Genomic DNA, 23,468 nt, shown 5'->3' on the forward strand with positions numbered 1-23,468 from the left:
GCAGAGTCGTGACACCATTTAGGACCAAGGGGGCAGTGTTTAACATTCAGGACTAGTGGTGTGCCCAGTCTGGTATCAGAAAACTGTGCTTTGGGAATCCAACTGGTGTATTTTCAGTAAACATTTTCTGTTTTGTTTTCCTTAGTTTGTGCTAAAATTATTTCTGAATTATCAGTCTATTTGATTTGTGCTTTGAGGGAGCAAAAAGGAAAAAGGAGCCCTGGCCGGACGACTCAGTTGGAGTGTCATTCCGTACACCCAAAAAGGATGCAGGTTCAATCCCTGGTTGAGGTTTGTACTCAATAATCCTCAGGTGAGGTTTCTTTTAAAAAAGAAAAGGGAATCTGTGACCATCTTCTGCTGGAAGAGCATGTCAGTCAGACACCAGGTGTGCTGGCTTCCAACGTCAGAACCCCAAGAGGGAGAAGAAACAGGGAGGAGCAAGGCCTTTGGAGTCCTCTCTGCTCTAACCTCAGAAGCTTTGCACAGTGCTTCCTGAGGGTGGCCTTTCACTTACTCATCTGGCCAGCATGACTCATCCCAAGAGTGTTGAGTAAGTGGAATTTTATGGTATTTATATTTTTGTGACTTTTATAAACATGGTGATGTGGAAAGAGCATGGACTTTAGAGTCAGGCAGGCCTGAGGTAAACTCCTGGCTTTGTCACTTAGGAGTTGTGTAATTTTGGCCCAGTTACTAACTTCTCTGGGCTTCTTCATCTACAAAATAGGAATAATTAATTGTACTTAATAGAATTGGTATGAAAATGAGATGAGGCAGCAAAAAAATGAAAGTGGGCAGCATAAACTCTGGCGCACTTTCTCTGGCAGATTATGGGTTTGGATATGCATTTGGCCATGTCTTGTATTGATTTTTATACTTTTCTTCTGTACCAGTGCAATAGTAGAGCTAACACTTCCTCACTTCACCCGTCCCCTCTCTCCCTCCCTGCCTCTTCTGGTCTTTATCAGGGAACCTGCTGTCTTACTTGTTTTGGTTCTTTTACTACTTTAGCTATTGAATTTTCATTATTTGTTGAGACTTATTTGAGACTTAGTACAAGATCACTTTTACAAATAACCTGAGAAAGAATGTGTACTTTTGAATTCTTTAATAAACTGCTATAAACCACTTACAACAGTGCCTGGCACATTGTAAGCACCATATAGTGTTAAACTTTAAAAATAATCATAAGGTGTGCAATTATATATAAGTCCAGTAGCTCAAAGTTGTTAACTGTCTTGTTCAAATTTTGTATGTTTGAGCTCTTAATTTTTAAACTAGTGTGTTAAAAACTCCCTGTGATTAAAAAAAAACGAAACAAACACCCTGTGATTGTGGATGCACACGTATTTGCATGTATTCTGCCAGCTTTTGCTCCCTGGCACGGGAGTGAGAGATCCCAGTGAGTTGTCTGGATCCCATTCCCTGATCCCTCCCACTGGGGGTGGGGGGCTGTGCTTCATTGCACAGCAAAGGACTAGGACAGAAGTCAGGGCACTGACTGAGTGGAAAAGGCATCATAGAGCAATACAAGTTCATGAGCTGAAACACACCGAGAATCACAGTGGGCCGACTCCTTTTTGTAAGGTTTCGCTCTGCAACCGAATCATCACTTGCTGCATTAATATTTCTCCTCTCTAGCCCAAGCCAGTTTGGCTCAGTGGATAGAGCGTCGGTCTGCGGACTGGGGGGTCCCAGGTTCAATTCTGGTCAAGGGCATGTACCTTGGTTGCGGGCACATCCCCGGTGGGAGGTGTGCAGGAGGCAGCTGGTCGATGTTTCTCTCTCATCGATGTTTCTAGCTCTCTGTCCCTCTCCCTTCCTCTCTGTAAAAAATCAATAAAATATATTTTAAAAAACAATATTTCTCCTCTCAAATGCCCTTTGCTCCCTCCGCCCTAACTTCTCTGAAGTATAAGCCAACTTTCTGGATAATATTCATCAAATTCCTTCCATCCAATTTCAATATTCATATGATACCCATGGGGCTGGAAGGTTGGAAAAAAATATTTCTTAACTGATTCAATAAAAATAGAATATTGTTGACTGTGGTAAACAGAATACACATGGAGAACAGTGGGGTAAATAGACATAAAACAAACAAACCCAAACTAATTGGGAAAATTGCTACAGGAGAAAAGAGCTATTTCTATAAGGTAAAAACAATGGGTGGGGGAGTGTACTGTGAAAAAGTGATGGGGAGGATGTTCCAAGAGGAGTGACCAACTGAGGGAAAGTCGGCCAGGACAGACCTTGGCCATTGAAGGGCTGAAAGAAGCCACTGAGGTGGAAGCATAGTGAGTGGCCCAGAGGAGGCAGTAGAGATGCAAGGCTACCTCACATAGGGCTGTATGAGCTGTGTTAGAACTTTTGATTTTATTCCAGAAATTGGAGTCCACTTAAGGGTTTTAATCAGAGAATGAGGTGATTGGAATTACGGTGTGTATTTTTTTAGAATATATTTTTATTGATTTCAGAGAGGAAGGGAGGGGGAGAGAGAGACAGAAACATCAAGTGATGAGAGAGAATCATTGATCAGCTGCCTTCTGCATGCCCCCCACTGAGGATCGAGCCCACAACCCAGACATGTGCCCTTGACCAGAATCAAACCTGGGACCCTTCAGGCCAACACTCTGTCCACTGAGCCAAACCAGCTAGAGCTGGAATTATGGTTTTAAATATAACTCCAGCTAGTGGTGGAGAATGACTAGAGATCAAGCGTGGAAGCAGGGATGCCATTCAAAAGAACTTTGGCAAATGGAGGTTTGTAGTGACTTCAGAGTACGTTTCCCTCCTATAAAAGAGTTTACTAAAACCAACTGACTTAATCTGTCAATAATTAGATATACAGTTCGTGATTGACCATAACAGAGACTTCACAGGTCTTAAAGGTCTAGAGTTACAACCATAACCCTACCCCCAATTTAAATTTGTGGGTAATTTGTAAAAAATATTTTAAATTTAAACTTCCATAAAAAGAGTACAGTAAATTTCCATTACTTTGGGAATTACGCAATGATTGTTAAGTTTGCTGAAATTTACTTCATCTGCCACTTGTTTTCTTCCTTTGCCGAAATATTGAAAAGCAAATCCCAAGTATGTAATTTTGTTCCTTCATATATTAAGAATCCATCTCTAAAATATGAGCATTTGCTTAGATACCACAAAACTTGACAGTTTATTGCTAAAATCTATTTCCAGGTCTATAACCAAATTTCTTTGGTTATAGAAGGATGTCTATAACCTCAAAAATGTATTTTCGTAGTTTGTTTGTTCAAATCAGAATCTAATTAAGATCCACACAATTATTTGATCTTTTTAAATCCTGAGCACTGCTAGTTTCTTTTTTTCTCCTGTTTTCTTCTTCGTTTTTGCCTTTAAAAAAAAAGTCACTGAGTTGTAGATTCCTTTTCCTGTAAAATGTCTAAATATTTCATAATAAAACTCTTAAAAAAAAAGAAAGAAGCCAGGCTGGTGTGGCTCAGTGGTTGAGCATCGACCTATGAACCAGGAAGTCACAGTTTGATTCCCGATAGGCACATGAAGGGTTATGGGCTCAATCCCCAGTAAGGGACGTGCAGGAGGCAGCCAATCAATTATTCTCACTTATTGATGTTTCTATCTCTCCTCTCCCTTCCTCTCCAAAGTCAATAAAACATATACATATATATTTTTTAAAAGGAAAAAATATGGGGTTTGAGCCTTACTTTCCAATAAGTTAGACCATCTCTCTGGAATGTTCCTTTGAAGTGTCTGGCATACAACACAGTCCAGTGAACCATAAACATTCACCACACTTGGCACATATATGCAATCTGTTAAATAAGAATGCTTGTGCTTAATGTTTTAATTTTATCATTGTCTTCTCGGGTCCTGACCTGCTTACTCACTGTGAATTGTCTACTATTACTAAATTAACATAACCTGAAAATAGCACAGTTTCTCAAATGTTTTTAAAAACAATTAAGATAATGCTTTGACTTGCTAACCTCAGCTCTCTTCACCTCAGAAATCAGAAAATTAAAAATAGTTGAACTGGAGATAGCATCAGTAAAAACCAAATTTGGTTCCACTTCAAGGATGTGCAGAAGAAGCATTGACCTAACAATGCATGTTTTTTTCACCTCAACGTCTGTCTCTGAGCAGGAACGACTTTGATTTCTTTGCTATCATTAGCCTCTTTTGTCAGTGGAGCCGAGTCTAGTCACCTGCAGTAACTAGAATTAGATCACTAGTTTTTTTTGCTTTGTTGCTTCAACAGGTTATAGTGCATGAATATTGCCAATTTAAAGTAAAAGGATTTTAAAATAATCATCTACTGTTAATCCTTTTGAATTATTTATTAGTTTGATTCAAATGCAGGGTGTAATTCCAAATCCAGCATAAACCATATTTACATTGATATCTAATGTTATTTCATTTATACAAAAAAAAAAAAAAGGCAGTATCTTCATTGAACCTGTTCTCCCACATTCTCGACTTAATCCTGGCTCTGCCACTTACAAGCTAGAGAAACCATTTAATTTTTCTGAGCCATAGTTTTTTCCTATAAGATGGCATATCCTACTTAATTTATATAGACAGAGGGCAGTGGTCGGCAAACTCATTAGTCAACACAGCCAAATACCAACAGTACAACTATTGAAATTTCTTTTGAGAGCCAAAATTTTTAAACTTAAACTTCTTCTAACGCCACTTCTTCAAAATAGACTCACCCAGGCCGTGGTATTTTGTGGAAGAGCCACACTCAAGGGGCCAAAGAGCCGCATGTGGCTCGTGAGCCGCAGTTTGCCGACCACAGACATAGGGGGTAATAGATGAGAATGATTTTAAAATGTAGCTTGAGTAAATTTGGCTGTCCATTAGATCAGGCCCTAAAGCAGGAGACATTTGACAGAAACATATTCGATATTTTAAGATGACAGTGACAGAGGGTTGGGAGCCAGGATCCTTGAACCCTCAAGCTACTGTGGCTTCAGCTGTCCTCTCTTAGTCCCTATAACAGATAAATGTACAGAGCAGTAGACCAGAAAGACACTAGCCATAGACATGGGCTGGAACCTCAAGACAAGGTCTGGGATAAATTGGCCTAAATTTGGAAAAGATAGAAGAGATTTGAGGAGTTATCTAGTACAATCTCCCAGCCATTTGAGAATATTCTGCCATGTACCATAATTTATTTACCCACTTCCCTAGTGGTTGACATTTAGGTTGTGCCCCGATCATGCCCTTTACAAATTTTATGTGACTTTTTTGGGTACATATAGCTTTAGACTCATGTAGGAATATTTCAGTACTCTAGATTTCAACAAGTGGAATTACTGGGTCAAAGAAACGTGTAAAATGCTAAGTCCTTCCAATTTGCCATCCCCAAAACCTGTGTGCTTGTACCAACAGTGTATGGATATGAACTAACACAGGATGTTATCAGTCTTTCGTATATATTGTGACATCACAGTAAGTCTGGTTAACATCCATCATCACACATAGTCACAAATTTTTATGCCATTTTTAAAAAGCTTTAAATCAAAGAGATTTTTAATTTTATCTCTTTTTTATTTTATTTTTATTTTAACATTTATGAAGAACTTTGGCATCTCCCTTGTCTATCCTAGCTTCTCCTACCTCTTGGTGGGAAAAGGGTTGTCTCTGGGCATTGCCATTCTGGCCTTCAGGGGGCACTGTTTCCCTTTTAATATTGTGGAACAAGTAGTACAGATAAGACCCAGAAAATATTTAAACAAAAGTTTACAAAGGGCTCCAGATGAACAGAAGGCAAATGAGTACAGGGAGTAATATACAACTATATAATGTGGTTCACTAAATGCAGTATAGGCACTTCAGCGTTTGACACCATAAAAGGATTCCTCCCTACCTTGCTTCCCACTGCATACACTAAGCACAAGCCATTTTTTTTTCTTCCTGCACTATGTCCTCAAGCAAACAAAATTCTTCAAAAATTAGCCCCAAATTGATAAGGCTAGTTCCAGCTAAGGGCTTCCTTCCAAATTCTAGTTTCCAATCTCATTGTCGTCCTCTTTCCTAGATGTTGGACCCTAAGCATGTCAGCCCTCTTCTGGGAAGATGGCGTTGCCCACCCCTTTACAGAGGTTGTAGCTTTCCCTTGTTGGGAGAGACTTATCCATGGGTCTCTCAAGCCCCTCCATGTCATGCTCAGTGTGCCAAGCATGCAAGGCCCTGACCACTTGTATTATCTATTATCACGTAACAGATTACTCCAAAACAAATGCTTAAAACAAACATTTATTTTCTGACAATGTTGAACCCTCAAGTTACTGTGGCTTCAGCTGTCCTCTCTCAGTCCCTATAACAGATAAGTGTACAGCAGAGTAGACCAGAAAAACACTAGCCATAGGAATGGACTGGAGCTATCTTCCCCATAGTGAGCAAGGGAGAGGGTGCCCAAGACAGAAGCCATAGTCTTTTTATAACCTCATTTCAGAAGCAAAATCTTTAATTGCAGGAGTGAATGCCAGAAGGCAGGAACCATTATGGGACTTATTGGAGGCCTTCTACCACATCACTCTATTTAAGACATTTGTCACGCTTGTGTTGGCAGCAAACAATCTTGAGGGAGAAGTAACATCTCCCTCTGGGACAGAGCAGGCTTAGCTTCCCGCCTGCTAGAAAAGGAGTGGGTTCCCCCAGGCTCGTTGTTTTCCCACTGCACATCTGGCATCTATTCAGCCCTTTTTCGTCACCCCCGTGGACCTTGGGGGCAAGAGGGATTGATGCAAGCATTCTGATGTGCGTGCTTTTTATGTTGTGCTGTGACTAAAACAAATCTTTTTCTCTGACTCACATTGTCTCTTGTCTTCTTTCAGCATCTGTGAAAAAGTAACAGGCTAACTTGTTGGCTTGTAAGTAGGGAAAAAAAAACCAATTAGTAGACCTGAACATTTGACCCAACAGAGACTAATCAGAATTATATAGGGGCCTTTGAGACCAACATTCACCTAAGAGATCCATGTACACATTATTATTTTTATTTGACAAACATGTATGTGTCAGGTGTTATTCTAAGAGTTTATGGATATAAACTCAGTTAACCCATGAGGTAAACACTACTAAAAATCCCTGTTTTACAGATGAGGAAGAAGAGACACAAAGATGGTAAGGAAATTGATTTAAGCCATGCATCTCATAAGTGTCAAAGCCTTATATTCAAGCAGACACAAACATAAACAACCTGCCTACAGTATCCATTGATCCACTATATCATGCTGTGTTAAGGGTTGAGGAGGGGTGGAGCAGAAGGAAAACAGGGAGAAATGACAAAATAGAGAGCTAATTCCTCAAAACATTAGTTGAAATAATCTTTTATTTCTAATACCAGAGGCCCAGTGCATGAAATTCACGCATGGGTAGGGTCCCTAGGCCTGGCCCGCGATCAGGGCCAACAGAGGCCTTCCTTTCTTTCGTGCTGCCCCCTGGTGGTCAGTGCACATCATAATGAGTGTTCCAACTCCCGATCAGTCAAACTCCTGAGGGAACAATTTGCATATTAGCCTTTTATTATATAGGATTATCATGTTTTAGTTTTTGTTGTTTCATTGCATATGTGAAGGCTAAACTATCAATCACATTGATAAATACTTTGATTTGGTGTGCTGTATTTGGCTTGTTAGGATGCAATTTTTTAAATGTGCTCTAATATTCAGATTGTGAAGGTAAAAATGCATTGCCACATAAAAACCTGCACATGGAGTTTATAACAGCTTTACTCATAAGTGCCAAAACTTGGAAGCAACCACGATGTCCTTCATTAAGTGAATGGATGAACTGTGATACAAAGGAACATTATTCAGTGCTAAAAAGAAATGAGCTATGAAGCCATGAAAAGGTAGGGGGAATCTTAAATGCATATTATGAATGGGAGTTTACCTGAAAAGGTTATATATACTGTATGATTCCAATTATGTGACATTCTAGGAAAGGCAAAACTTTGGATACAGTAAAAAGATATGGTTACCAGGGGTTAGAAGGAAGGGAGGGATGAACAGGCAGAGGATTTTTAGGGCAGTGAAACTATTCTGTCTGGTGCTATAATGGTGGATGCATGTAATTATACATTTATCCAAACCCATAAAATATACGTCAGTCAACCCTAATGTAGACTGTGGTCTTTGGGTGATAATGATGTATCAATGTAGATTCACTAATTGTAACAAATATACCACTATGATGGGAGATGTCAGTAGTAGGGGAGATGGTGTATGTGTGGGAACAAGGGTATATGGGAACTCTGTGAACCTAAAACTGCTGTAAAAAATAAATGTACTTTTTAACATGCTTTGAACATTACAATATACTTTAAAATGTAAAATATTATAATAGTGTATGTAGTAAGTTTTTGTTAACCTCATTTTATAACTGTTTACGTCCCCCGTGCCCTTGACCTTGACTTTCTGCCTGTTACCTCCTCCTTTCCTTATCAAGTGTAAATGTCATGGCCTTCACTCAGGCTCTTCCTCTGCTTTATTGTCATTTTCTTGAGCCTTCACAACCCAGGTTCAGTCCAGCTGACTGCCTCCGCATGGCTGTCCCAGCGCTGCAGAGCTTTGCTGGGGAAAAGTCACAATGGTGAAGTTGATGTCTACTATATCACCTGCAGCCTCCTACATCAGCTGATCCCTCAGTGTGTCCTGCAACTGGGTTCTCACATCAGAGCTTTCTACTTCAAACGTATATCAGTAAGTTTTAACTGTAGTTTTCTGTTTTTGATATTGTACTATTTTGAATAAATATGTTCAAAGTTTTGTGCCATTTCTTCTTACTCTACAGATGCAGTCATGTGCTGCTTAACACAAGGATGCATTCTGAGAAATGTGTTGTTAGGTCATTTCATTGTTGTGTGAGTCTCAGAGAGTGCACTTACACAAGCCTAGATGGTATAGTCAGCCATTATAATTGTATGTGCTATGCTTTTATATGACTGGCAGCGCAGTAGGTTTGTTTACACGAGGCATCACCACAAACACATGAGTAATATTGCAATGGCTACTGTGTCACTAGGTGATAATTATGGGCACCAACTTCATTATGACCTTATGGGATCTCCATCGTATATGTGGCCCATTGTTGACTGAAATGTAGTTATTTGGCACATGATTTTAGTTTACTTATTGTATATATAAAAAATTGGGTTCACATTATTAATTAAGCTGTTTTTGATTAAAATAACTAACATAATCTGGCTACTAATTATCATGTAGAAATATGGCAGATAAGCATATCTATCAATGAAGTGCTTATGCATTAGCAAGGAGGGAAGGGAAAAATAACGTGGGTTAATATATTTAGAGTTGCTTTAGTTATTGGTTGGACAGGTCTCTTTAAGAAGATTCTGTGAAAAAGTTGAGTCATATTCCCTTCTCTGATGTGCTTCAATGCCCTAGAATAAGCCTCCCTTGTTCAAAATTAGGGCACCTCTTCACTCAAGGAGCTCAATCAAAACCAGTCCAATCCACCCACGGCTTCTCTTTTTGCCTGGCTATGGACCACTCCCTGGGTCGGTATTGATCCCTGGGGCCTCAAACTGGCAGCCCCTGGGGCAGATTTACCTGGTAGATGTGGCTTACTTGGCCTGTACAGTATTTTAAGAAAATTTGAATTTGTTCCTAGCATTTTTAAATTATGCCATTTCACATTAAGATGTATATTGCTAGCTTGTATTGAAAAATTAATATATCTGGCCCATCAGGCCCATGATCTTACATAGCAGCAGTCCGCTGATAGCTGCTGTCAGCCGTTCCCTTTAGAGAGGGCGGACAGCTCCTGCCACTCACAAAGGCTGATGTCAGTTGCCATTTATCATCTTACTTTCACCTCTTCTGACACTTGGCATCTGTGGTGCCTCCCAGGTACTTTAGGCATTTGAGTTTGTAAACTCTACACGTGGTCTTTGATGCCTTTCACCCAGCACCACCCATTGACATTGGTGCTCTGTGAGGCTCTAGAAAGATCATAGGCTTCAAATCAAGTGGACTCAGCTCTGCCACTTTCCTGCTGTATGGCCTGGGTAGGGTTATTTATCTCTTTGAACTTCTGTTTCTTTATCTGTGAAATGGGAATAATGATGCCATGGGGTGTTTGTTTGTTTGTTTTTTAGAGAGAGAGAAAGAAAGAAAGAAAGAGACAGAGAGATAGCTCCTTTGCAAGCAATGCGTGGTTTTGAAAATTAAAGGCAATAATATAAATAATATGCTTCTGATAGAGCTGAGAGGAGGCAGGAAGCACTCGACGAGTGTGGCCTGCCTCCACCAACAACCTCTGTCCACACCACTCAGGGAGATGACAAGACCACTCCTGTTAGACTCAGGCATTGTCAACTCATAACTTTGTATGATACTCTCAGATGTCTAGACACAAATAAGAAAATCATAAGAAACTAAATAGTACTTAAATAAAATTTATTTCCTATAATTGTCAGCTGCCATCAAGGAACCATAATGGGTTAAGTCAGTGGTCGGCAAACTGCGGCTCGCGAGCCGCGGTTTGCCGCTCTGTTGACTAATGAGTTTGCCCACCACTGACCTAGACTCTAGATTCCAATAATTACAGGCTGTTAGCCAGTAGCAATCCTATTGCTTGGAGGATAATCTTATGGTATGGTAAGTTAGTTCTTGCAATTAGTTATGTAAAGAAAACATAAATTGCCCGACCAACATAGCTTAGTGGTTGAATGTCACAGTTCGATTCTCAGGGCACATGCCCAGGTTATGGGCTCGATCCCCAGTGGGGGGTGGGGGGGTGCAGGAGGTGGCCAATCAGTGATTCTCTCTCATCATTGATGTTTCTATCTCTCTCTTTCTCTCCCTTCCTCTCTGAAATCAATAAAAATATATTTAAAAAAGGAAAAAAGAAAAGTAGGGACTCTTTCCCCCTCCCCACATGGGAGTCTGTGCTGTGAGATTCTTTCCCCTTCCCCACGTGGGAGTCTGTACTCATTCTTCAATAAATTTCCACGTTTGCTATATAAATAAATAAATAAATAAATAAATAAATGTCTATTAAAAAAAAAGAAAACAAAAATTAAAAAGTTTGTGAGTTAGAATGGTTTCCAAAACTGGGGAGGAAAAAGAATTCTCCACATGCCCACATTTGCTCACACACTGCAACCTTTGTAGGGCTCCTGATACGGCTATATATCTAATTTGTTTTCTATCTGCTACTATAACATATTACCACAAACCTTGAGATGTAACACAACACACATGGATTATCTCATAGCTCTGTAAATTATCGTATAGCTCCGTCCCCGAGCTAAAATCAATGTGTCAGCAGGGCTACACTCTTTTGGAGGCTCTAGAGTGAATTCATTCCCTTGCCTTCTCCACCTTCTAGAGGCTGCCCACATTCCTTGGCTCATGATCTCTTCACCTTCAGAGCCAGCCATACGGCATCTCTGTGACCATTTTTCCATAGTCACATCTTTCTCTGACTTTGTTCTATTGCCTCCCTCTTTCACTTTTAAGGACTCTTGTGATTACCTTGGGCCCACCCAGAAAATCCAGGATATTCTTCCTATCTTAAAGTCAGCTGATTAGCAGCCTTAATTCCATCTGCATCATTAATTCCTTTAAAAAGATAATTTATTTTTTACATTGAGGTATCATTGACATATAATATTATATGAGTTTCAGGTGTGCAACATAATTATTCCATATGTCTATGTATTGTGAAATGATCACCACAATAAATCTAGTTAACATCCATCACCATGCATAATTAGAACTTTTTTCTTGTGATAAGAAATGTTAAGATCTATTCTCTCAGTTACCTTAAAATATACAATACAGTATTGTTAACTACAGTCACCATGCTGAAATTACATCCCATGACTTATTTATTTTGTAACTGGAAGTTAGTTCCTTTTGACCCCTTTTACCCATTTCATTCTCCCTAACCCTGTGGCAGTCAGTAATCTGTTCTCTGTATCTACGAGATCTTTTTTTTTTTCTTAGATTCCACATATGGTATTTGTCTTTCTCTGTCTTACATTTGACTTAGCATAAGGCCTTCAAGGTTCACCCATGTTGTCCATGCAACCCTAATTCTTTGCCATGTAATGTAACATAGTCACAAGTCCTGAGGACTAGGATGTGACTTCTTTGGGGGACTATCATTCTGCCTATCATAATGAGTATGTACTTTTATATGTAATTTATAGATAATATAAATTGTATATATACATATAATTTAAATTTTACCATATATTGTGTTCTTACCGTGTAATTATTTCACTTAATACTCACAACAGCCATATGAAATAGGAACTACTTTTATGAATGAGAAAACTGGGAGTTAGGAAATATGCCTGGGTCCAGAGCTGGTCAGCAGCAGAGTAAGATTCAAACCCAGGCCTGTTTTCCTCTGGAGCCACGCTCTTAATCACTACACTGTATTAAAATCTGTTCAAATTGTATTTTTTCTTTTGATTTTCTAAGGAAATGATTATCATAGTAAAATTGGATTTTTCTGTGGGAGGGATAGGTCCAGGAAGTATGTATCAGTTAAAATTCAAATTAAGATACTGGTTTTTTAATTGCCTGAATGTGCTGCTTATGTTTTTCTAAATTATCACAGATTTTTTGTAACTAATTTTGACTTTTCCTACCATGCCCTAAATTTCTGAACTGTTAGTACCTCTTTTAAAAGTCAAACAGATGTAGGTTCCTCCAAAGACTGTGAGCTTTAACTTTGCTTATTTGCAGAGTTTAAATGTAAACGAGACCCCAGGAAGTCATGTGGTTGTGTTTCTTGCTTTGAATACCTCAAATCACCATGTTTTCTTGCTATTTAGGGAAATGGTATAGGATTCTATTTTAGGCATGCAAGGAATTTTAATTTCTATGATCTTAGTTTTCAGCAGTACTTCCCTCTACCTATTCTTCATGTGATTGTTCTGCTATGCAAATAAGTAGCAATTAAAAATAATTTATCCCAAAAAATAATAATTTAGCCCAGTCATGGGTTGAAATTACATGTAATGAGATGAAATTTGAAAGAGATGGTTGAAGCTAAATAACATGCCTGTAAAACTTTCAACTAATATGGTACTAAGTATGAAGAAATACAGTACAAGACAAAAGGATAAGATAGTTAAAAAGACCATGTACTAAGGAGTACATTCAATAGTGAAAGCAATCCACATAGCAGAAGGACAAAATTAAGGTGTTTTTCTCATTTCTCATTTTCTCATGTTCCAGTATGGATATAAAATCTCCTTGAAAGCACAGTACATCTTTGTACCTCGAACCTTCCCTCTGTCTTAACCCAGTGCTTTGTAGAGGAAATGTCTGTTGAATTAGAAATATTTATGTCCACATGATTACCTTAAAAGCACTTTGCAGATATCTAGAGGAGAAAATAAGAAATAAATGGTTATTTAAACTACATGAAAACTAAGTGGGTGTTCAAATGACCAGTTTCAAATTCCAATCCCAATCCACAGCAGATCATTATCTGTGTAAAGGCCTAGGAGTGGTGGCAAGGGGAAGGAGCTGAGAAGCAGATGATTCTGTGGATTTTAGTTGTGGGAGTAGTTCCTTATTATATGTTTCATAAATGATGTAAACTACTGTTTGTGGGTGGGGAGTATATTTTTAATTTCTATCTCTCTGAGCCTAGCCCAATACCTGGGACACATTAGGTACTCAACCTCTCCCTTCCTCTCTGAAATGAATAAAAATATATATTTTTAAAAAAGATTCCCATTTTCTTTTTCAATCCCATCAACCAGTTCTGCAAAGGTTTTGGTTGAAATTTGACTAGTAAATTTCTATTTTCTATGCTATCAAAAATTCTTGCAAACCAATTTAAAGGCATTGCACATCAACAGATTAGTTTAAGACACACTGAAATTCATTATTTGGAGAATATTTAAATAAATAGAAAATTGTGTTTCCAAAATTTTTAAGTGTGTATTATGCATTACAGTTTTAATAGCACGCACACACACACACACACACACACACACACACACACTCACACACACAGTTTTTTGCAACAAAATTACATACTAATGGAAATAATTCCAAACATCCTTTTCAAAACATTCTCTTTGAAACCATTTTTTTTTTTTCAAAACACATGTGCACTTAAAGGGGAGGATGAATGGAGTAACTCTCTCACGCATTGCTAAAGTTTTACCATTAAAGGAAACTACTACTCACAGAAAAGGTAGGGAAATTTGGATCCTTGTATTTGCCAGAGGAAAATGCATCATTTCTTATATATATATAATTGATTTCAGAGAGGAAGGGAGAGGGAGAGAAAGAGAGAAACATCAATGATGAGAAAGAATCATTGATTGGCTACCTCCTGCGCACTCCACACTGAAGATCAAGCCAGCAACCTGGAAAGTGCCCTGACTGGGAATTGAAACCGTGACCTTCTGGTTCACATAGGTCAACCTTCAGCCAATGAGCCATGCCAGTTGGGTGTGATGGTAATTTTATATATATTACTTACTTCATCCTCAGAACAACCCAGCACAGTAGATACAATGATGTTCTCCATTTTACAGATGAAGAGCCTGAACCATAGAGAGGTTAAATAACTATAAATAACTTGCCCAGAGTTACATGGCTGGTGATGGCAGAACCAGGCAGTGTGTATCCAGGCACAATGCTTTTAATCCTAAATACCTTGAATACTTTGATAGAAGGGAAAGAGTTTCCATGATTTACTCCTCACCTCAGTACAAAGTAGTATATAGATTCTATTGAAAGGATTAGTTTTTACAAAATTAACCACATCAGTGACCCCCTATATACTGCATTAAACTGCAAAACACAGGTGTTGGATGAAGGAGAGTGAGTGGAAAGCCCGACCTTCTCAGGATAACTCACACAGCATGTGGATGACTTGACTATATGGTGACAAAGGACAGTAGGAGCATGCCAGTGTCAATAGGTATGTTAAATAATAGAGTTTAATTTCTTTCTTTCTAGATAAGACAAATAGACATGGGGATCTTTCCTTTCTGCGCTGTAGTAGATTCTCTTGAGCACCACTAGCATGTGCACACCTCCACTTTGGATGTTGTTTGTCTTAAATATGACGAGCTTCAAAGTCACCCAGGAAAATACAGTTTCTGTAAAATAGGTGCAGAGGCAATAAGATAGTCAAAGCAACTTCTTAAATATAATTCAAGAAACATAAGTAAGCTAAACAAGCATTTAGAGTTTACATCTTAAAAATTGAATAATGATGATACAATTTTAAATGTAAGACTAATTCTAAGTTGCATGATAGGAGCTCGAATACCACAGCTTCGAGAGAATGCTCTCACTATATTGAAGACTTATCTGATCCTTTATAGAGTTCCATGTTTCATTGTGGACCTCTCATCTAAATAAAAATGTGAAGAATTTGGAAAGAATTGTATAAAAATCATAAAACACTAAAAAAAAAGGTGTGAGAAAAATTTAAAGAACTGAAGTTGTTCATTCTAGAAAACATAGGTAATGTAAGGGTCTTTTGGTATGTAAAGAGTTACAATCCCTTAAAGTCTATTTAAGTTTTTATTTTTTATTCATTTATTTTTTAAATATATTTTATTGATTTTTTTTACAGAGAGGAAGGGAGAGGGATAGTGAGTTGGAAACATCGATGAGAGAGAAATATCGATCAGCTGCCTCCTGCACACCCCGCACTGGAGATGTGCCCACAACCCAGGTACATGCCCTTGACTGGAATCGAACCCGGGACCTTTCAGTCCACAGGCCGACGCTCTATCCACTGAGCCAAACCGGTTAGGGCTATTTAAGTTTTTAACACAACTGGTTGAGCCAGACACAGATTCCTTAGAGATTCAGTTGAAAAAATAACAACAAACTTCTTTAAGCCAGAGCATGTGCATTTGAAATGGGATTAATCATTAATTGCACATAATTGACAGTAAATAACTGAGTCATCAAATGACTAGTGTTTAAGAAAAGCTATTATTTCCTACTGATAAGCAACAAAAATAATTATTATCTTCAAAGTCTACCTTGTAGGTTTGAGCTCAGAGGCCTAGTCTGATTCTCTGAGGAACATAGTAACTGCTGACATGACTTATGTAAATAAGTTATTGTCACCTATTAACACACAGAGTTTATGTATGTAATAGACTATCCAAACAAGAGGCTGAAAAAAAAAGGGGGGGGGATTTTTATTTTATTCTCGATATTCATAATAACTAGATTGGGTTTCCTTAACAGGGAAGAATAATAGTTTTACATCAGATAATGGTCTTAGCAAAACTTAAAGTAATTTCTAGCAATTTTTTTAATATCAAAAAGTTGATGCTAGCAGTTTGAGATTTCACATCTCCTAACACTTCCCCTTGGTTTTTTTCATGAGTCTAATATAGAAAGTGAGAAAGGCCTGTAATATGAAAAGCCTTATATTTGACCCTTGAGTAATCTTGCTTTTAAAATAGAGTTTCCCTTTATTACAAAACACACTTGAACTTCAGGCATTTCAGTTTTGAGTTTGAACATGGCTAATTTGGCCCAAGAAACATGTTCACATTTGGGCCACTCCCACCTCAAATACACAAAATGAGCACTCTCTGAACCATTTTCTAGATCAAGGAAACAAGTTAATTCTGCTCTGAGCTAAGGCGGAATAAACTGGTCTCAATTTCAGTTCCTATGAATATTTGAGTTTTTCTAACTATAGCTTGGGTTGCTTTATGTTTTATTAAATTGTTTTTGTTCAGAAAATTCAATAAATTGGTCACTGTAATTCTTCTATTTTCACAGCAACTTTTTCTTGTTAATTTATTTTCTGAGTCAATTCATGGCTAGGACTGTGCTTTAAAGTACCTTCCCAATAAAAATGGTTTTCTTCTTTTTTATTTTTAAAGAGTTTTTTTTTTTTATTGATTTTTAGAGCAGAGAGAGAGAGAGAGAGAGAGAGAGAGAGAGAGAGAGAGAGACATTTATTGATGTGAGAGCAAAACCTCGATTGACTGCCTCCTACACCAGCCCCCAAGGGGGATTGAACCCAAAACCCGGGCATGTGCCCTGACCAGAATTGAACTCATGATCTTTAGGTGCACTGGACGATGCCCAAAAGTGGTTTTCTTAATTTTGAAGTTGTGAGATGCTGCGATTGCAATATCAATTGATAAACATAGCTAGAAACTATAGCAACAACTCTTCATGTCTGACCCACTTAAGTAGATGAGTCTGTAGTAGAATGAAGGAAAAGGTGCTGTAAAAACAGTGCAAATAATATGAATCAAAAACAGATTATTTTTGTAATCTGTAGTTGGTACTATTACTCGTACCTCTGTGGTCTTGGCGACTTATCTGCTATAAAATAAATATTCTAATGAATACCAGCCCTCACTTCCACTACCAGCTGACTTATGAATAGATCATTCAGGTCCTGTGATTGCCATTTTATCAAATCTTCTCCCTTAAGGAAGTGATTATTTCTTGTATTGTAATGCCCTTCAACTCTTCCAAAGGTTTAATAAAGGAACTACAAAAAACACAGGACTTTATTTTGATATAAAAAGTCTTGATGATTCCATATTGGGCACCAACTTAGAGAAAAGATATTCCATTTTGAATATAATGAACAACATAAACTGATGAACAAAAATAGAGCCAGAGACCTAGAAGCATCGAACAGACTGTCCAACCTAAGAGGGAAGGTGGGGTGGGGGGGAGTGGGGTAAGAGATCAACCAAAGGACTTGTAGGCATGTATATGAGCATAACCAATGGACACAGACAGTATTAGTGTGAGGGCATGTGCTGAGGGGTGGGAGCAGCCAGGGAGAGGTCAATGGGGGAAAAAGGAGACTCATGTAATACTTTAAACAATAAAGAATTGAAATTATTTTTAAAAAAGGATTTCCATTTTGAAAAGAGGATGAAAAAAAGTAAGCACTCATCTCATCTACACTAATAAAAGAGTAAGATGCAAATTGACAGTACCTTCATGACACCCACCAGCCAATTAGGAGTGGGTATGCAAATTAACCCAACAAAGATGGTGGGTTAAATTGCATACACAGGCACCAAGTGGCCAGGGGTGGGGCGATGCCACTCTGGGCCTCTGGGCAGCGTGGGAAGGCGGAAAGGCAGCTCCGGGCCAGAGCGAAGGCGGTGCCGGCAGCCAGGGGAAGGAAGGCCCATTTTTGCACGAATCTTCATGCATCGGGCCTCTAGTTGTAATATATTATCTTTAGAAAAAATACTGTATTACTTGGTTAGGTAGTTTTTTGTTTGTTTTTAATGTTTGGGTCAATATTTTATAGTATTGGCAAGTCCAATCTTCTAAAATTGTAAATATAACTATATTTTATGATTTTTTTCCTGTTACTTTTAGGACTTTTACAAAAAACACAAACCTCTGAAAGTTGGCCATTCTTTATAATAATAATGAAATATAAATATTTGGCATTTGAAGATGTGTTAGAGATAATAATGATGATGACAATAGCAGTTGGTTGATGTTATGTTCCATGTATTCTACTAAGTTTATTTGAACCTCATAGCAATTTCATGAGATGAGCACTATTACTACCTCTGTTTTACTGAGGAGATAAAAGTACTATTATTATCCTCATTTACTGATAAAATGAATGCTCAAAGAGGTTAAATAATTTGCCCAAAAGAGAAAGTGGTAGAGCCAGAACTTAAACCCGAGTCTGTCCAATTCCAAAATTTGTGCCCATAATCTCTCTATGTTATAGATAAAACAGAAGAACAAAATGTCTGCCCTAAATGTATGAAGAGAATCATATTTCCAAACAAAATATTGGATCCCATAGTCTACCAAAAAAACTTTATTTTAAAATTTTATTTACATAAAACCTTATGAAGCCATTAACAACAACTAGACATTTAGCTGAACATTCAACAACTTGTACAGTGTAAACTTGAAATTGGAAGCATAATGGAGAATAGAGATATGACCTATACCTATAGGTATGATTAAGTAAAGTGATCAGCTTTAAAGTGTGCCCATAAAATGAATTTTAAGCGGAAAAAAAAAAAACACCCTTTAATCGTTTGTGAATAGGTTTACCTCCTCCAGTATTCTAAGAAATCAAGCTATTAAATTGCAGCTCTCAGATTAAAGGCAAAATACACAACCTTGTATCAGTTAAATGTGGTTCATCCACCTTCTTGCCTTAAAATATTTGTGGGAGGTGGTGTAGCAGGGGTGTGTGTGTGTGTGTGTGTGTGTGTGTGTGTGTGTGTGTGTGTGTTCTTCACAGCAGGAGCACAAATTTATCTTAGAATTGTAATGGTTCCCAGATGTTTGTTTTTCAAAAAGAAATAAAGAAAAAAAAGTTTCAGATGTGGTGATAGCCAGGTATTGGTCTCTAAAACAAGAATGATGTCATTTTACTTGGAGTTTATTGACACTAAACTTCTTTTTGGCTGAGAAAATTTTCAGCACTGTGAATATGGCTTTAATTAAGAGAAACACTGATCACTGTTGATTTTGTTACAAGGGAGGAACGTCTTTGTGCATTGTGTGGATTGTTTTGTGTATGGATCACAATGAAAATGTAGGAAGGACTACTAGCAATGTGTTGATTTGTATCTACTGTACTTTATATCCATTTCTGTATGCCACTGAACATCATTGTTTAGAAAGTTCTTTAGGCTTATGATATTTTGAAGTATGAAAGTACTGGATCCACATCTTTTTTTTTTTTTAAGAAGGCCATGCAGTGGTAACTGACATTAAAAATGAATATTCTAATTTTACCTCTGAGGCAAAAATTCTATTTATTTATTTTTTAATCCTCACCCAGGGATATGTTTATTGATTTGAGAGAGGAAGAGAAAGGGGTGGGGCTGGGGGCAGAGAAACATCCTTTGGTTGCCTCCCTTACATGCCTCTCACCAGGGACTGAACCCAGGAAACCTACTCCCCACAGCCTTTTGGTGCAGGGACAACGCTCCAAGTGAGCCACCTTGGCCAGGGCTGTTGTGCAAAATATTTAAATATCATTTTAAAATGTAAGAAAGTGTCCCCTGAATTTAGGAAAGCCACAATAAATCACAGTTCCTCTAATTACCTTTGGAAGTTCGATTATTCATAGATTTGTGGCAAACCCTCTAGAGCCATATAATCTGAAGTATAGATCCTGGCCTCAAAATCTGAAGTATGATAATGCACATAGGAATCTTTAAATAGTTGTCTATCTTCAAGTGATAGCCAATAAAACTTGAATTGCGTTAGTGTTGTGAGGCAAAAATCCCCTCTACTTCAAAATCCTAACCACTTTACTCCACATCCATCGTGTCATGTAATTCTTAGTTCTCCATTCACCTTCTGTACCTCTTTTTTTTTTTAATTTTTTAATTGATTTTTTTACAGAGAGAGGAAGGGAGAGGGATAGAGAGTTAGAAACATCCATGAGAGAGAAACACTGATCAGCTGCCTCCTGCACACCCCCTACTGGGGATGTGCCTGCAACCGAGGTACATGCCCTTGACTGGAATCGAACCCGGGATCCTTCAGTCCGCAGGCAGACGCTCTATCCACTGAGCCAACTTCTGTACCTCTTTATCGTACCTGGAAAAAAAGAAAAAAGAGGAAATCAGTGGGTCTAAAATGCAACTTGAATAAGGATGGGTAATGTCTGCCCTCACCTGACTTGGAGATTAATGGGAATGAAACAAAAAAGTAGTTAGTAGATAAAAAGGATATGTTGAAAGGACATTTCTCTGCACACAGGATCTGCCAATTTGTGGCCAAAACTTTGATGATAAAGTAGAACACTTCAAATAATGCTAAATGAAGCATAGTCGTTGCTTCACTATTTGGATACTTCTTTGACTTCTCGGAGTTCCCAGCGTGCACCCAGCCACAGGCCCACCCCAGGCCATTCCTGGGGGCCCAGCGGTCCTGCTCCCCGCACACACCGGGGTCATCCTCTCCGGCCCGGCCCAGGCCCGGCGGCCCGTGCGATTCCCGACCCCCCAGGGTCGCGATTAGCTCTCAGCGGGAAACCCCTGAGAGTCTGAGCCCCAAACGGGATCCACCGGTGTCCCCCGAACTTGGCGCACGCGGCGGGGCGGGGACCCGAGCTTTCGGGGTTGTCCTGGGGAGGGAGGAGAAGCGCTGGGTTCCGCGGAGGGGGCGCGGCGGCCTGAGCTGGGGCCACCCACCCTGCGGCTCGGCCCGGCGCCCTGGGCTCGCAGCGGGCGCCTTCCCGGCGCGCTGCCGGCCGCCCACTCGGCTCTCCCCGGCCACCCCGCGCGCTCTGCGGGAGGAGCCGCCGGCCGCCGTGACGCGTCAGGGAGGAAACGCGGCGCCCGGCGGCCCAGCCGGGAAGGAGGAAGCGCGAGTGCGCACGGCTCCGCGCCCGCCGCGCCGCGAGGCAGCCCCGCGGAGCCCGGTAAGTGCGGGGGCGGCGGACCCGGGGCGGCGGGAGGATCCGCGCGCGTCCGGCGCAGTCGCCAGCCCCCGGGCGGGAGAGGCGGGGCGCGGCGAGGGGTGCCCGGGCCTCGGAGCAGACGCGCCTTTCCCGGGTGCCCGGGCAGTTCCCCCAAACCCTCAGCCCGCAGTCCTCCGAGCTGGTCGGGAGGGAAAAGTCCTCCGGCCCAGCCGCCGACTCGGAGAGTTTGTGCGCTTCGTTCCCTGGAGGTGAATTCAGGCTGCGCTTTTGGATTCCTGCCCTCCCGGGGGTGTCGGTGGACGGACGCGGTGAATTAACCCGTGCGCGGCGGCTCGGAGCGCGGAGGGGCGGGCCCGGAGGCTGGGAGACCCCACCTGGGGCGGGCACTGGACGCGGGTCGCCGGCGAGGAAGGGATGGAGGGGGCCTCGGGGCTGAGCGCACGGGAATCCCCACCCTGTTGTCCGTGGACCTGTGGTCTGACACTTGGGTGCGTTGTTACCCTTTATTGTTTTCTGTGATTTGAACCCTCTCCGTCTCTTTTCAAGTGACTTGGACTCTGTAGGTCCCCACAGTTTGCACATCGATCTGTACCAGCTAAGAAGTGCTTTGGGATTTTTTAGATGTGGTTCTTTTTCGTGGTGGTTACTTGGAAAGAAAAAAGAGAAACAATTCCTTCTCTTGAGACTTAAACTCTCTTTATTGACGTTTGCACAGTGATTTCTGAGCCAGGAGTAGAATTTCAGTCCCGCACAAGAGGCGGTATAGGGTACACTTGAGATGCAGGTAAAAATACAGAGAACTAGAGTTTCTAAATCTTTATCAGGGTAAAAGGTATGAGACTGCTGTACCCAGCCAATCCGAAAAGTGCCTTTCTTATTTGGCAAACACTTGGATAGCTCTTAACTATGTGTTGGGCTCTTTCTAAGTGTTTTATAAATATTAACCCAAATTGTTAACTCAAAATATCAAATTATACCGGTTCTAGCAATGAAGAGGTTGTTCGTATTTCAGTTCCCCAATGTCACTGCAAGAGCTGGACACATGAGAGGAAGTTTCAGGCTTTTTTTTTTTTTTTAGGACCGTGTGTACCTTCTGGACCCCTTGGTTACCATTCCTGTAAGACAAGCCACCGTGCCTCCACTCCTGGGGGGAGGGAGTCCGGAAGTACCCCTCTTCTGGACCTCTTCCCTGCAGATCTCAGCCACCCAGATCCCTAGGATCGTCTCCAAGGTGGCCTTTCTTATTGGCCATGGAGCCCATGTTAGCTAACTCTGCAGAGTCCAGAACTTCCCCCTTTCTTCAACTGCCACTACTTGGAGCCTAATTTTGTTTTTAAAAGGAGTTTTGTTCCTAATCTGTCTGAGAATTGAGATGACTGTAGCTTCCATTTAAGGGTCAGATTGAAAGTGAAATGCAGTCTAAAATAGAGCCTTGTAGATGTCCATTTTGTGGTTTGCAGATATACAGAGAAAATACTTTTCCGGAATAAAGTGCCCTTTTTAAAGACATGCCTTGGCCTGATGGTCAGATTAGATGGTCAGATTAGACATGGTTCTTGTCATTATGGTGATTATGAGTCTTTATGTTAAGGTCTGTACGTCATACTAGCTTTCTATATCTCTCTCTTTCATATATTTAAATTTCCAGGGTGATGATTAGATGAGACGCTAAGCCTCATTTAATAGGATTATGACGTGTCCAGGAAGCAGGAAGGTTCACTTTCCTTTGATAAAATTTATGGCGCAACAGACGTTGGTGGATTTCAAGAATTCGCTTCACCCAAATGACAACTGACACTTTCATGAGTTACAAGGTGCTTCCAGACATACTTACTGGCTCTTCAGAGAGACCTCGTGAGGTTGGTAGCCATTTTTATTCCAGAAACTGAGGCATGGAAATGTTAAAAAGCTTTAGCCTGGATTGCACAGCTGGTCAGAGGCAGCGCGTGCGTAGAGAGCAGGTATGTGCACAGTGCCTGGCACATGCCAACCTGTAATAAACATTTGCGGAATGAATGACTCCAAATGACTTCATATTTATTGACTTTCAGAACATTTGCCTCTCAAATACC

At 40.0% G+C, this 23,468-nt stretch overlaps 1 protein-coding gene across 10 annotated transcripts in view; it reads left to right on the plus strand.

The window, feature by feature from the left end:
- LOC307113955 (serine/threonine-protein kinase Sgk3) overlaps positions 1-23,468 on the plus strand; it is a 155,329-nt gene that overhangs the window by 15,329 nt on the left and 116,532 nt on the right. For 2 of the 10 annotated variants that reach the window (XM_079796004.1, XM_079795999.1), the window contains 2 exons: positions 7,686-8,717; positions 23,045-23,255. The gene's annotated coding sequence lies outside the window, so the exon portion shown is untranslated. Of the gene's footprint in view, positions 1-2,258; positions 8,718-21,199; positions 21,397-21,480; positions 21,705-21,862; positions 21,885-22,055; positions 22,181-23,044; positions 23,256-23,468 lie in introns of those variants that run through there. The other 8 variants (XM_079796008.1, XM_079796007.1, XM_079796006.1 and 5 more) reach the window with 8 other exon arrangements.

The sequence above is a fragment of the Cnephaeus nilssonii genome (assembly GCF_951640355.1).
Source record: "Cnephaeus nilssonii genome assembly, chromosome: 18".
NCBI lineage: Eukaryota > Metazoa > Chordata > Mammalia > Chiroptera > Vespertilionidae > Cnephaeus > Cnephaeus nilssonii.